The sequence below is a fragment of the Pteronotus mesoamericanus genome, unplaced genomic scaffold, assembly GCF_021234165.1.
Source record: "Pteronotus mesoamericanus isolate MK-2021 breed Mesoamerican mustached bat unplaced genomic scaffold, CSHL_Meso_final contig_32, whole genome shotgun sequence".
Lineage (NCBI taxonomy): Eukaryota > Metazoa > Chordata > Mammalia > Chiroptera > Mormoopidae > Pteronotus > Pteronotus mesoamericanus.
In genome coordinates, this window is record NW_026555134.1 from 1,435,580 (window position 1) to 1,451,047 (window position 15,468).

At 35.1% G+C, this 15,468-nt stretch overlaps 1 protein-coding gene and 1 pseudogene across 1 annotated transcript in view; one reads left to right on the forward strand and one right to left on the reverse strand.

Annotated features, from left to right (window-relative positions):
- Positions 1-15,468, forward strand: part of FZD3 (frizzled class receptor 3) — a 67,976-nt gene that overhangs the window by 11,940 nt on the left and 40,568 nt on the right. The window lies entirely within an intron of this gene.
- LOC129072541 (elongation factor 1-alpha 1-like) lies at positions 2,037-3,406 on the reverse strand (annotated as a pseudogene).

Sequence of the window (15,468 nt, forward strand, 5' to 3'; positions counted from 1 at the left end):
GTCAATGTTGTACCACGTGGGAGATAACCAACATGCTCAAAATATCTAAATAAAGTTACTGGTGAAAATGAAAAATATGTCTTCTATTTTATGGAAAAAACTAAATGAGCCTTTTGGCCAACCCAATATCTCTACAAAGTAAGGACTCTTTGAAAATATATAAACACCATACCTTTATCTCTTCCTTAATATTATCAAATATGCAATTATGTACAAATTAGTGCTTCACATTTTTTTCTTTTTTTCAATTTATTTTTTATTGTTCAAATACAGTTGTTTCCATTTCCCCACCACTGCTTGCATCACATTTTTCTTGTAGTTGACTTTTCAAATCAATTGAAAAGTCTCTTTTAATTTATAGTTTCTCTTTCCCTCTTCCCTCTCCCCTCTCCCTTTTTCCTTGTAATAAATGTTTACCCTGTAGAGTTTCCCATAGTCTTCATTTTGCAGATTGCATCCTTGTGGTGTTATTTACCATGTTCCTCTGTCTCCTTTGATTTTTGGGAGGCGGGGGTCGGGGAGAACACTTTGTAGGCACATAATAATTGAGTTGTCATTCTGTAATTTTAGCAGCCATTGATGATGCTTTCCTAGTTCAACAATTTTATTTGGAGTTTGCAAAATGGTGATATTCTAATTTATCATCTTCATTTCCCAGCTGGAATACTTTATAAACAGGAACTGCCCTGGCTGGTGTGGCTCAGTGGATTGAGCAACAGCCTGCAAACCAAAAGTTCACCGGTTTGATTCCCAGTCAGGGCACATACCTGGGTTTCGAGCAAAATCCCCAGTCTGGGGCATGTGAGAAGCAACTGATCGATGTATCTCACACATTGATGTTTCTCTCCATCTTTTTCTCCCTCCCTTCCTCTTTCTCTACAAGTAAATAAATAAAATCTTTAAAAAAAACAAGTTAAATTAAAAAAAATTCTTTGACTAATAGACTACTGAGTTACTTTTATGTACAGTTTATATTAGCAAAACAGGATAAATATTCAGTACCTGATCATACTCCTTTATTAGTTTTAGGATAAGTTGATTTTCAAAGGGGACCAGTGAAATCTTTTTTTTTAAGTATCATGAATGCATGGATTTTTAACATATTTGATGTGTTTCAATTCATTGCAGTTAATATTCTTATTGGGGCTCAATCTGTTTCATCTTTGGTAGTGGGAGCCTCTTCAAGGTAGCTCCTGAGTGTTTTTTCCAGTACTCTAGTGGTTTCTTTTTTTTTTTTTTTCTTCCCAACTTCCAGTATCATTTATTTTTCCTAGAATCTAGATACAATTAACTAGCAAGACAGTACTCAATACTATTTAAGCCTCACTTTAAGTTCTTTAAACTAGCTCATCACTTGTAAACATGAATTCACATTTCAGTAAAAATTGAAACTAAAACTTGACATTAACAAATTTACTCAATAGTGATGTTAACTACAAATTTTATATGAAACACGTGGACTTTTATAAACCAAAATTCAGCCTTTATAAACTAGCTTCCATAGTTATTTGCCTATTTGTCCTAACCTACTTAGTGTTGCACCAGAGTGGCACCCCTCCCTCCCCCCATAGCTGTTACTACATAAACAGATTCCTCCTACATAAACAGGACAGAGTGAAAAAATCCCTAACAGAATTCATTTCTAAATTATCAACAGATATAAAGATATAACACCAGAAATAGGTTATGGGCTACTCATAAAAAGTCTTTTAACCTAAACAACGTAAAGTTACAGTGTTGACCAAAAGAACACACAGGTTTCTCATAAAACTTTGTTTTAATGGGTCTCAAAATTCTGTGACAGATTTTGGTCAAGTTGTTTTCAGTAAAAAGTACTGATTTTAAAAACTAATAACTTAAGAACTGGCACACACACGTCCACAAAACATCCTCCTTTCCTTCTGATAGTTTTACGATGCATTGTAATCATTAACCAGTACTTTACTATTAAACCTAAGTGGCCAATTGAGACAAACAGTGCTGAGGCTGTTTTTCTACCACTGATTAAGACAGGTGGGTGGTGTTGGGGATAATATTCATTTAGCCTTCTGAGCTTTCTGGGCAGACTTAATGACTTTGCCAGCTCCAGTTGCCTTCTTGTCCACTGCTTTGATGACACCAACACTAACTGTCTGTCTCATGTCATGAACGGCAAAGCGGCCCAGAGGGGGATAGTTAGAGAAGATTTCAACACACATGGGCTTGCCAGGAAGCATATCAACGATGGCAGCATCACCGGATTTCAAAAACTTCGGGCCATCTTCCAGCTTTTTCCCAGAACGACAATCAGTCTTCTCCTTCAGCTCAGCAAATTTGCAAGCAATATGAGCTGTGTGACAGGTGCATAACCAGCATTGATTTGGCCAGGATGGTTGAGGATAATCACCTGAGCGTAAAGCTAGCCGTTTCCATTGGTGGGTCATTTTTGCTGTCACCAGCCACGTTGCCACGACGAACATCTTTGACAGGCATGTTCTTGACATTGAAGCCCACACTGAACCCAGGAAGAGCTTCACTCAAAGTTTCATGATGCATTTCAGCAGACTTGACTTCAGTAGTAACATTGACTGGAGCAAAGGGGACTACCATGCCAGGTTTGAGAACACCAGTCTCTACCCGGCCCACAGGAATAGTACAAATACCACCAATTTTGTAGACGTCCTGGAGGGGCAGATGCAAGGGCTTGTCAGTTGGACGAGTTGGTGGCAGGATGCAATCCAGAGCTTCAAGCATCGTGATTCCACTGGCACTGCCATCTTTGCGGGTGACTTTCCATCCCTTGAACCAAGGCATGTTAGCACTTGGCTCCAGCATGTTGTCGCCATTCCAACCAGAAATTGGCACAAATGCTACTGTGTCAGGGTTGTAGCCAATTTTCTTAATGTAGGTGCTGACTTCTTAAACAATTTCCTCATACCTCTTCTGGCTGTAGGCAGGCTCAGTGGAATCCATTTTGTTAACACCAACAATCAGCTGTATCACACCCAGTGTGTAAGCCATGCTCACGGGTCTGCCCATTCTTGGAGACACCTGCTTCAAACTCACCAACGCCAGCAGCAACAATCAGGACAGCACAGTCAGCCTGAGATGTGCCTGTAATCATGTTTTTGATAAAGTCTCTGTGTCCTGGAGCATCAATGATAGTCACATAATACTTGCTGGTTTCAAATTTCCATAGGGAGCTGTCAGTGGTGATACCACGCTCACGGTCAGCTTTCAGTTTATCCAAGACCCAAGCATACTTGAAGGAGCACTTCCCCATCTCCGCAGCCTCCTTCTCAAATTCTTCGATGGTTCTCTTGTCGATCCCACCACATTTGTAGATCAGAGGGCCAGTGGTGGTAGACTTGCCAGAATCTACGTGTCCAATGACAACAATGTTGATGTGAGTCTTTTCCTTTCTCATTTTGGCTTTGATTTAGTGGTGGTTTTCTCGACACCTGCGTTCTGGCAGCAAACCTGTTGCGAAAAAGCTCTAGTGGTTTCTAATAGCTTCCTTGTTTTCTTATATGATCCAAGTCTATTTCATAAAATTCTGCCTCAAATATTTGTTAATAAACAAACTTTAGGTAAGTTTAATGACTTAGTTGCTTTAATTAAACAGTTCACAAATAGGGCAACATCTTATTTAGCAAGCAGAGAGATACTCCCAGGGCTTACACAAGATGGAATGCTTTAGTAAGGATGGTTAGGGGAAGGAAGTTATCAGCAAGGAGCAATGAAAGTTCATTGGAGGAAAGTAAGAGTTTATAGGTGATTACGGCTTCTCGCTGGTTGAGCTGCAGTGTTTCCATTGGCTGGTGTAATTGCTGGGCAAGAAGAAAACCTTCCTCCTGCTGGAGTAGTAAAGTAGGTGCACTTACTGTGCAAGTACCCTTTTTTCAATTGGTTGGGATCTGTAACTGAATTAATTGATGTCGTAATTGACATCTTCCTGTTTGGTGTAATTGGCTGTGACTGATAACACTTGAGAGCTCCCTCTAATAGCCCTTCCCTGCTCCAATTTTAATTGAAGTTTCCTTTATTAATTTTCACACCTTTAATCATCAGTTTATCTAGGGAGTACTAGTTCTTTTTAGTTGGAAAGGATATTTAGAGACTGATATTTGGGTGCTAAGCCTGTTGATACTATGTTAATCATTTTTTAGGCCTTTTCATGGACAGAGCTAGGAATCCTTTTTTTTTAAAGAAGTATGTCATAAATTTATACTGATACTTTCAATTCAAATAATATTGCAGAGTTTTAATTTAAATTTCATTTTTTTATATTGAAACTTTATTATACACATGTAATTTAAGAATAATTACAATATTATTACTAACAATATGATTACTGAAAGCAGTTTAAGTTTTTTTGGTACTTCTTTTTATGTTTAAGGATGCCTTTCACCAAGGATGTGCAGTCAAATACTGTGTTTTAAAGTTAAAACTTCTTATCTCTGTAGTTAAATTCATTACACTGGTTCATATGTTTCATTTTGATTTTGAGGAATAAAATGTTTTTGGCTTAAATTTATTTTATTGTATAATTATGTTTTAAAACTATATATAGAACAAGGTACATTTAGAAAAGTCCAGTTTCTGGCCATCTCACCTCTATTGGGTTCTTGTTTCACCCTACAGTTAGGCATCTTAAAAAGTTTTTGTTGAGTCCTGGATGGTGAGGCGCAGTGGGTTGAGTGCCAGCCTGCAAGCCAAAAATGTTTATGTTTATACTTCCATTGAAAATTATAAATTTAATGTGTTTTTATAATATGTCTATATTTATATATTCTTTCACATTTCTTTGATACAGTGTCATACTGTTTGTTTTCACTATATTTTTTTCACTTAGCAATATAACCTGGGTATTCCATTGTAGTACTTACAGATATTACTCAAAAAGTTATTTCATAATTGTGGCAAAATATACATGGCATAAAATGTATCATTTCCATCATCTTTAAGTATATAGTTAGTTCAGTGGCACTAAGTATATCCACTTGTTATCAAATCATCTTCACTCCCCTTCTTTGGTACTTTTTTCTTCTTCCAAAACTGAAACTCTGTACCTGTTAAACAGTGATCCTTCATTCTCTTGCCCCCCAAGTTCCTGGCAACCACCATTCTACTTTCTATCTGAATTTGACTACTCTAGGTTCCACATATAAGTGGAATCAAACAATAATTGTCTTTTTTGTGACTGGCTTATTTCATTTAGCATAACGTGTTCAAGGTTCATCTATGTAACATGTCAAAATTTTCTTTTTAAGACAATAATACTCCATTCTATGTATATATCACATATTTATTCATTCATCTCTCAGACGTTTGAATTGCTAGTACCCTTTTGGCTATTGTAAACAATACCTCAATGAACATCTGTTCCAGTCTCTGCTGTCAATTTTGGAGGGTATATATCCAAAAGTGATATTCCTGGATCACATGATAATTCTGTTTTAATTTTTTGAGGAACCACCATATTGTTTTTCTATAGCAGCCGCTCCATTTTACATACCTACCAGCAGTGCACAAGGGTTTCAGTTTCTCCACATCCTCACCAATACTTGTTTTATTTGTTTGTTGTTGTTTTTTTTCTGGATAGTAGTTATCCTAATAATGGGTGCGGGTTTGTCCTTTCTCATTTTTAGAACAGTTCCTATTGAAGGGTTGTTTGATGTTTTTTTGCTGTTAAAAGCAGAGCCTATCCTTACTTGTCTTTGTATGCCCTGCACCTAACAGTACCTCACACATAGTAACTGCAAAATGTGTGTGTGATCAATTAATGAACTTTATAAACTGTGAATTCCATAAAGGATGGTAGCATTCATGGTTATGGTTATGATGCTGTACCTAACCACTTAATCTCCTGGGGTGGTAAACAGTAGTGTGTTTGGTTAGGACGGTGGTGGTAGTAATGCCAACACCAGGACACCACTTACCACTTACTGTGAACTTGGTGTTTTACTTTGCTCCTCACCATTTTTTGGTCTTTATTTCAAGCTTTCAACATATGTGTTTGCACTTACAAGTGGTGTAATTAAGGTAAAGAATAAAACAGCCAGTTGGGTTGTTCCACATCTCTAGACCTTTCATGTTCCTTTTGCCTTGATACTCTTCTACATCTTTGCCTGTCAAAATTGTAACAGTTGTATTTAATACATTAATAAGTAGGAAAAACAAGTAGGGATAGATAACGAAGCATTATCTATGGTATCATTCTGCTTTGGTTGAAGAAAAAATATGTATATTCATGTGGGTCAAGTGATCTGAAGGGCTTTTCACGAGGCTAGCAGTGGTTGTTCCTGAACTTTACAATTTATTCACGTTTTCTATGTTCTTCAATTTTTTTTTTCTGATTTTCTGTAAGAAACCCTTTGTGCTTCTAAAAGAACAAAATTAGTACAGAAACTTTATTTTTAAAAACCCAGGGGTCCTTTTTGGCTTAGCTCCCAGTTGCAGTGCCTAAGACTTAATATTTATTACATATATTTTGATTGAATGACTGAAACTTAAGGCAGAATTTAGCAAATGCCATAAAGTCACAGAGTGCAGGGGATTCAAAAGAGAAGGCATATATGGAAGGCATCAGTCGCAGATGATATCCAAATGGGCTTCGAAAGGCCTTTTTCTTTTTTTTTTTAGGGAATGGCATAATATATACTTACGTAACAATAATTATTAATTTTGTGGGTAGTCTTTTTAGGAAGGAAATGAAATTTCTTTGATTATATGATTAGTAATAAGGTGTTTTTTCCCTAAACAAACAACAATTTAGTGTGTTGACTTGAGAAGCCTATTGTGTGACAGCGAAACCATCCAGAAATTAAGAAGCTTCTAAATTGAAAAACGTACATACACAAGTAGTGGGGAATTAATTGCATTTAGTTATTTCTGACTTTTAGGGGAAAAGAGCAGCTTTTAAAATTTTTAATTGATTCTCTTGCATTGCAAATCACTTTAAAGGAATACCTTTAAAAACTTGTTTTCAATTAACTTATTAGGTGTAGTGGAATTTAGTTTGTAAAGTTTCATCTTCTGAGACAGACCATAATTAACAATTGTTTGTGATACTTGAAATATTAAAGTTTACTTCCTAAAGGAAAGTCAAATCTTATGGACTGTTTTGGGGACTTGCCTTTGACTTAAGAATATAAATATGCTTCTATGATAATGGCATATTTCTGCAAATGAACTCACTAAAAGACTATTGGAAAGCATTTAATATGCTGTTATGAGGCATTTAAAAGTACTAAGATTTGTAAAAGAAAAGGAAATCTATTGGGGGCAAAGGTATTTTGGAGACCTAGAGTTTTTTGTAATAGAAAATAGTTATTAAAGTTGTGGACCTTTTCTCATGAGGAATTTTATTGTTACAAAAAAAAGTTTTAAAAGGTATATTTAATCACTTAAAATTATTCTAAACAATTCTTTTTGCATTTCTTTTTCTAATTTGGATCTAGAATAGAGTGAATACCACTTTTGAATTTTCAAGGCCATTCCACATTTGGCTTCACATTTAGTGAATTTAGTCATAATATTCCCAAACCCAGTAGGATACTATTTCTATGGTTACCAGACCCTTTGTAAAGTAACTAAGATTGGAATTCTGATTCTCATGAGTCAAAATTTGGCCTTTGACTCTGTCCCCTTTTCACACCCCTTGCTAAGCCTCGGCTGTTGCTATGCTTGAAGGCTTGTCAGCTAGCAGGTTCCTATGGTAACAGGAATGGAAATTTGAAGGAAGAAAGATTGGGAGCACAAAGGCTTAGTTGATTTGAATTTGAACAAAGAATGGAAGGTTCCATGTTGTGTACCTTTGTTTGTAGAAACCAGAAATTTAATTTCAGAAAGTTACTTTTCAGTTTGTAAACTTCCTATACCTGGTCTTAATTTAGTTAACAAAAGTATTACTGTTTAAGGAAGTACTCAGTAAGAATATTAAAATTTAATCAGCTAAAGATCCTTTTTCTACTTCATAGTACTTTGAAAGTATTATCTTATATATTCTCAACTTTACAGTATTCAGGTTACCTCATTTAATTTTTATTTTGCTAAGGTTAAAAATTGTTAGGGTTAAAGTCAAGGCAGTTTGCCTATTTGAAAAATATTAAAATTTTTCATTGTTTTTATATAACAGTTTTATTGAGGCATAATTTGTATACAATAAACTGGACCCATTTAAACCATTCAATTAGATGAGTTTTGAGAGGTATATGTGCCTGTGAAACCATTACCACAATCAAAAGATACAACATTTCCATCACCTCAAAAGCCTCACCTTGTTGACTCCCTGCTCCAAGAAGCAACAACTGACCTGCTTTCTGTCACTATGGATTAGTTTCATTTTCTGGAGTTTTATATAAATGTAGTTATACAGTATTCACTTTTTTATGTCTGACTCGTCACACCCAGCATACTGATTTTGAGATTCATCTGTGTTTTGTTTTGCTTTTTAAAACATTTCCATTGACTTTCTCACTTGGCATCTGAGAACAGAGAATGTAGCAGGTTTCCTCATGCCCATCAAATAGGCCTTCTACAGCTCTATTAATTTGCAACTTTTCCCTAATCCCCTTTTAAAGCTACCATATATTGGGTTCTGTATGCTATTTTATGTTATTTATATATTATTAAGGCCATTTTACAGAGGAGAAAACTAAAGTTTAAAGAGAAGTTATGTAGAACAAATGGGTTCAGTTCAAGGGCTTTGGATAAGAATTGCCAAAGCTAGACTCTCGGCGCTGTGTAGCTGTGTGATCTTGGGCAAATTACTTAATTTTCTGTGCCTCATTTCCTTCATGTGTATTATAAAATGGGATTAATAATAGTACCGATTTCATGGGATTGTTGAGAGAGTTAATGGAATAATGTATATAAGGCAGTTAGAACACTGCCTGGCTTATAGTAACTGTTAGAATGGGCTGAGATACAGCACCGGGTACTTAGAGCTAATAAGTGACAGAAGCGTAAACTTGTAGCTTTAGGCTCAGTGCAGGCAGTGCAAAATGTCACTCACATCAATTTATATTTCATGATGGGGCTCATAGATGGAGGTTTGACTAAAATAGTAACATAGTAATATTGGATTTGTTGATATTTTATGTATTGCTTAACACCAAACAAGTTTGAGACTTGTTTAAGACATATATATGCATATATATGATATATGTGCATCCATCAGCATGTGACTATAGTACATTTTTTACCTTCTAATTTTAAAATAATTATAGACTCACAGGACATTGCCAAAATGATACAGGAGATTCTGTGTACTTTACCTAGTTTCCCCCCGATCATACTCTCTTGTGTAACTATTTCACACCTGTATCCAGTATCAACACCTGGAAATTAACATTGGTGATATCTACAGACCTTATCATAGCTCACCTTTTTTTATATATACTCATTTTTATGTGTATATATGCACATATATGTCATCTTTGCAATTTTATTACATGTATAAGTTGATGTAGCCACTACTACAGTTAAGACACAACTGTTTTATCACCACCAGGGAACTCCTTTTCTAATTACAAGCAACCACTAATTTGTTCTCCATCTCTATAATTTTGTCATTTCAAGAATGTTTTATAAATAGAGTCATACAGTATGTAATCTTTTGAGATTAGCGTTTTTCATTTAGCATAATGCCCTTGAGATCCATCCAAGTTGTTACAGGTATGAATAATCATTGTTTTTAATTGCTGACTAGTATTCCTTTATAGGCATGTGTTGTAATTTGCTTAACCAATCACCCATTGAAGGACATTGGGTTGTTTCCAGGTCTTTGCAATTACAAATAAAGCTGCTATGAAAATTCATGTGCTATTTTTTGTGCAGATGTAACTTTTTTGCCAGCACCTTGATCCTGGAATTCCAGCTTCCAGAAATGTGAGACAATGAATTTCTGTTGTTTAAGCCCTCAGTTTGTGTGCTACTTTGTTATAGCAGCCTTAGCAAGCTAATAAAGTGTGTATCTGTTCATTTATTTCAGTTTTCCTTGATTTCTTTCATCAGCATTTTATATAAGTTCTATGCATGTTTTGTTGGATTTATATAATGCTTGGGATTTTTAGTGATTATAAATGTATGGTTTTAGTTTCATTCCTGCATGCTCATTATATACAAAAATAGTTTTTAAAATGTTTTTCTTATATCCTGCAACCTTGCCTGAACTCACATGTTAGTTTTAGGTGTATGTGTGGGTTTTTTGTTTTGTTTTTGTTTTCAGGTTCCTTGGGATGTTTTACATAGACAATAATGCCAACTGCAAGTAGAGAAGTTTTCTTTTTCCATTCTGTATACCTGTTATTTACTTTTCTTGCTTTATTATGCTGGTAGGATCTACAGTACTATGTTGAGTAAGATTCCTAAGACCAGGTATCTGGTCCCTTGTTCCCAATCTTAGAGGTAGGAATCCAATGTTTCACTATTAAGTATGATGTTAACTCTAGGTTTTTAGTAGATGCGCTTCATCAAGTTGAGGAAGTTACCCTGTAATTCTGGTTTGCTGAAAACTTTTAGTGTCATGAATGATGTTTCTGCATCATTTGGAATGATCATGTTAGTTTGGTGGATTATATTGATTAATTTTTGAATATTGAGCCAGCCTTGACTTTGTGGAACAAATCCTGCTAGGTTATGGTGTATAATGCTTATAATGTATTTTTGGATTTGATTTGTTACTGTTTTGTTGAGGATTTTTTCACTTATGTTCATGTGGGATATTGGTTTATAGTTTTGTACCATCTTTGTTTGCCTTTCATAGTAATCTTTGCTTCATGGAATTATTTGAGATTAATTCTCGGCTATTTTCTGGAAGAGGTGTGCAGAGTTGATATTAATTGTTTTTTGAAGGTTGGTTAGATTTTACCAGTGAAATCTCTAGCCTTTGCATTTCTTTTTCAGGTGTTTTTAAACTACAAATTCAATTTCTTTAATAGTTATAGGATTATTCAGATTATCAGTTTCATTTGGGTGAGTTTTGGTAGTTTGTGGCTTTGGAGGAATTGGTTCACTTAGTCTAAATTGTCTAGACTGGTATATAGAGTTCTTTGTAATATTCCCTTTTCTTTTTAAAAACAATTTATTGTTTATGCTATTATGGTTGTCCCACTTTTTTCCCCTTTGCTGTCCTCCTCCTAAATCCCCCCCCTTTCCATAGTCAGTCCCCACACTGTTGTTCATGTCCATGGGTGATGCATATATGTTCTTTCTCTAATCCCTTCATCTTCTTTCAACTGTCCTCTCTTCCCCCCCTTACCCCCTACACCTATCAGTCTATTCTTTGTTTCTGTGCCTCTGATTCTATTTTGCTCATTGGTTTATTTTGTTCCTTAGATTCTAGTTATAAGTGAGATCATATGGTATCTGTCTTTCATTTCCTGGCTTATTTCACTTAGTATAATAGCCTCAAGTTCCATCCATGCTGTTGCAAAAGGTAAGAATTCCTTCTTTTTTACTGCTGCATAGTACTCTATTGTATAAATGTACCACAGCTTTTATATCAACTCATCTATGGATGGGCACTTAGGCTGTTTACAAATCTTGGCTATTGTAAATAACGCTGTTGTGAACATTGAGGTACATATACTCTTTGAATTGGTGTTTCAAGATCCATTGGCTGTATCCCCAGTGGTGGAATCTCTGGGTCAAAAGGCAGTTCCATTTTTAATTTTGTGAGAAAACTCCATACATACTGTTTTCCAGAATGGTTGAGCCAGTCTGCATTCTCACCAACAATGCACTAGGGTTCCCTTTTCTCCACATGCTTGCCATCACTTGTTTGTTGATATATTGATGATAGCCATTCTCACAAGTGTGAGGCAGTATCTCATTGTGGTTTTAATTTGTATCTCTCTATTGCTAGTGATGAGCATTTTTTCATGTATGTCTATGGGCCATCTGTATGCTCTTTTTGGAGAAGTGTCTATTCAGGTCCTTTGCCCATTTTTTAATTGAATTATTTTTCTTCCTGGTGTTGAATCGTATGAGTTCCTTATGTATTTTGGAGATTAAACCCTTGTCCAATGTATAATTGGCAAATATGTTATCCCCTACAGTTGATTCCCTTTTCATTTTGCTGATGGTTTCTTTAACTGTGCAGAAGCTTTCTAATTTGAGACAGTCTCATTAGTTCACTTTCCCTTCCCCTAGGAGATATATCAGCAAAAATATTGCTACCCAAGATACCTGAAATTAACTGCTTATGTTTTCCTAGAATTTTTATCATATCATGGGTTTATATTTAAGTCTTTTATCCATTTTGAGTTTATTCTTGTGTATGGTGTAAGTTGGTGGCCTAGTTTCATTTTTTTTTTGCAAGTACTAGTCTACTTCTCCCAGCATTTATTGGTTACACTGTCTTTATTCCATTGTATGCTCTTGCCTCCTTTGTCCAATATTAATTGACCATAAAGGCATGGGTTTATTTCCGGGCTCTCTGTTTTGTTCTTATGCCACTGCCAGACTGTTTTCATCACAATGGTCTTATAGTTTGGTATCAGGTATTGTGATCCCTCTAACTTTGTTGTTCTTTCTCAAGATTGCTGGGATTATTCAGGTCTTTTTTGGTTCCATATAAATTTCTGGAATATTCATTCTAGATCTGTGAAATATGCCATTGGTATTTTAATAGGAATTGTGTTGAATCTGTAGATTGCTCTGGGTAGTGTGGAAACTTGAATGATGTTAATTCTTTCAGTTTATGAACATGGCATATTCTTCCACTCACTGTATCTTCCTCAGTTTCTTTCTTCAGTGTCTTACAGTTTTCCGAAAACAAGTCTTTCACTTGTTGCTTCAGTTTGTTCCTAGGTACCTCTTTTTTTTGTTTTGTTTTCTTCAATAGTAAATGGGATTGTTTTCTTAGTTTCTCTTTCTGATAGTTCATTATTGGTATATAGAAATGCCATTGATTTCTGAGTATTGATTTTGTATTCTGCTACTTTGCCAAATTCATTTATTAGGTCTAGTAACTTGTTTTGGTGGAGCCTATAGGATATTCTATGTATAATATCATGTAATCTGTGAATAATGACAGTTTTACTTCCTCCTTTCCAGTTTGGATGTCTTTTATTCCTTCTTGTCTGATCACTGTGGCTGGGACTACCAGTACTATGTTGAATAAGAGAGGTGAAAGTGGACATCCCTCTCTTGTTCCTCATCTTAGAGGAAACGCTTTTAGTTTTTGCCTATTGTATGATGTATGATGCATACACACAATTGGATATATGATCCAGTGTATGATGTTGGATATAAGTTTTTTGTATAGGGCCTTTATTATGTTGAGATATCCCTCTATTCCCACTTTGCTGAGAGCTTTTATCATAAATAGGTGCTGGATTTTATCAAATGCTTCTTCTGCATATATTGATATGTATTCCGTTAATCTTTTTAATGTCTGCAGAGACTCTAGTGACATCCTTTCTGTCATTCCTGATATTGGTAATTTGTGTTTCTCATTTTTTTTATCAGTCTTGTTAAATGCTTATCAATTAAAATTTTTTAAAAAACTGATTTTAGACAGAGAGAGGAAGGAGGTGGAGGGGGAGAGGGAAAGAAGAAAGAAAGAGAGAAAGAGAGGAAAGAAAGAAAGAAAGAAAGAAAGAAAGAAAGAAAGAAAGAAAGAAAGAAAGAAAGAAAGAAAGAAGAAAGAAAGAAAGAAAGGAAAGAAAGAAAGAAAGAAAGAAAGAAAGAAAGAAAGAAAGAAAGAAAGAAAGAAGAGAAAGAAAGGAAAAGAAAAAAGAAACATCTGTCTATTGTGTCAATCACCCAGGCACCCACTGGTTGCTTCTTGCATGTGCCCCGACTGGAGGTTGAATCTGCAACCTTGGCAGATTGGGATGACGCTCTAACCAACTGAACTACCCTACCCAGGCTTAAAGCTTATCGGTTTTATTGATGTTTTCAAAGAACCAGTTCTTGATTTGAGTGATTTTTTTTTCCCTTATTGTTTGTCCATTTTCAGTTTCATTGATTTCCCCTCTTTATTTTTTTCCCACTTGCTTTTTGTTTATTTTCCTCCTTTTGGCTATTATGAATAATGTGCTCTGTTATGAACATTCATTTACAAACTTTTGCTTGAACACTTTAATTTTTTTAGGTATGTACATAGTAGTGGAATTGCTGGATCATATGTTAATTCTATGTTTAACTTCTTGAGGAATCGCCAGACTTTTCTATAGTGGTTGCCTCATTTTACATTCCCATAAACTATGTATAAGGATTTCAGTTTCTCCACAGCTTTATCAGCACTTCTTATTTATTTATTTATTTATTTATTTATTTATTTAGATTATAGCTATTCTAGTGGGTGAGATATGGTATCTCATTGTGGTTTTGATTCACATTTCCCTAATGTCTATGAGTCCCTAAAATAATGACTATGACATTGAACATCTTTTTATGTGATTATTAGTCATTGCATGACTTCTTTGGAGAAATGTCTGTTCAAGTTCTTGGCCCATTTTAAAAAATTGGGTCATTTGTCTTTTTGTGGAGTTATGAGTTCTTTTTGTATTCTGGATATTAGACCCTTATCAGATGACTGATGTACAAATATTTTCTTTCATTCTGAGGTTTGTCTGCTCACTCTCTTGATAGTGTGCTTTAATACAGAAAAGCTTTTAACTTTGAATTTGATTTTTGATAAAAGTCCAATTTATCTGTTTTTCTCTTTTGTGGTCATAACTAAGAAACCGTTGCCAAATCCGAGGTCATGAACATTTACTCCTGTGTTTTCTTCTGTAAGTTTCATAGATTTTGCTCTTATATTTAGGTCTTCGATGCATTTTGAGTTAATTTTTGTATGTGGGGTAAGGCAAGGGTCCAACTTTATTTTTTTTGCATGTGAATTTTGTCTGTAGCCTCACAAGACCACGAAAGCGCTGATGGTGTCTCAGTTTTTTAGCATCAGCCTGGGCAAAACTTGATTCTTAGCCCTTTGCCTTATGCCCAGATTCAGCAAATGCCTCCTTGCTTGGAAATGTGGCTGCACTAATCAGGCTACCTCACCATGCTTTCCTGCTCTCTGGATTCTTGATCTCTATAGTTCTTTTCTTTTGGTAGTTCTCCAATAGCTTTAAAAAGATATTCTAAAACATTTTTTTCTATATTTTAATGTTCTTACGGAAACACTGGTTTAACACAAACTACTCCTTAATACCTGGAAGTGATGGTAACATATAGTTTATCACCACAAATAGTTTATTGTTATATAATATATCGCCTATCACATCCATTATACAGTTAACTTCTTTGACATCAGTTTCTTTAAGTGACTCTTGCTTTTCTGACTGCACCGTGTATAGGAGATACCCGGAAAATATATGAGGAGGGACCGAAAACCCCCGGATTTTATTTATAAAAAATTGTGTATTTATTCTTACATGTTTAAACTTCAGTCACCTTCAGAGTATTCTCCATTTGATGCAATACACCTATCAAGATTTTTTTTCTACTGCTGAAAACAGTTTTTGAACTCAT